The sequence below is a fragment of the Myotis davidii genome, unplaced genomic scaffold, assembly GCF_000327345.1.
Source record: "Myotis davidii unplaced genomic scaffold, ASM32734v1 scaffold133, whole genome shotgun sequence".
Classification (NCBI taxonomy): domain Eukaryota; kingdom Metazoa; phylum Chordata; class Mammalia; order Chiroptera; family Vespertilionidae; genus Myotis; species Myotis davidii.
Window position 1 is genome coordinate 3034458 of NW_006284732.1, and position 883 is coordinate 3035340.

An 883-nucleotide genomic window follows, 5' to 3' on the forward strand; every position below is an offset into this window, starting at 1 on the left:
TTGATGTTTCCATCTCTCTCTCTCCTCTAGTCCTCTCTGAAATCAATAAAAATATTTTTTTAAAAAAACTTAATCACAGTATGTGTAATTTGGGCTGATAGTAACAAAAGCAACTATCCGTTTTCTATGCATTTCACCTATCCCTCTTCTCACACTTCAATGTGCACAAATCACACCTGGGGTTCCTGTTCATCTGGGGATTCAGATTCAGGAGGTCTGGGGTGGGACCTGAGACTCTGCATTTCTGATGAGGTTAGTGTGATGCTGCTGCTGCCGGTCTGTGGACCACTTTTGAGTACCAAGGCTAGAAGCATGGACCCAGGTCATCAGTATCAGCACCTCCTGGGAACTTATTAGACGTGAAATGCAAATTCTAGGACCCCCACACCAGACCTACTGAATCAGAAACACTGAAAAGAGGCCCAGCACCCTGTGTTTCAACAAGCCCTCTCAGTTACGTCACTGGTTTTCCAACATGATTACGACACCCCAGTCACTGGCAGAGGGGCGGGGGAGTGCTAAATACTGTTGATGCTCAAATCTCAGTCCCAGAGAATCACTTGCAATAAATAGTGCGTGGTGTGCTCTGGGTTTGCAGCTTTCTAAAACCTCTACCGGGTGACTCTCATCTGCAATAAAATTTGCAAAACCGCGAGGTAGGTGCTTGGATTTCGATAGGCCTGATTTTCCGCATGTGTCAATGTGGATAATATCCACGCTGGCTCCAGGTTCTGGCATTTCCAGCCAGCCTGAGTTGGCCAGCATCCCAGTTCGGTCTCGGGGAGCCCGTCTCCCCGTCTCGTGTCCCACAGCCTGTCTGTCTTCTGTCGGGGGACCCGTCACGGCCCCGCCCCAGCACCAGCCAAGCGGCTCCGCATTCCGG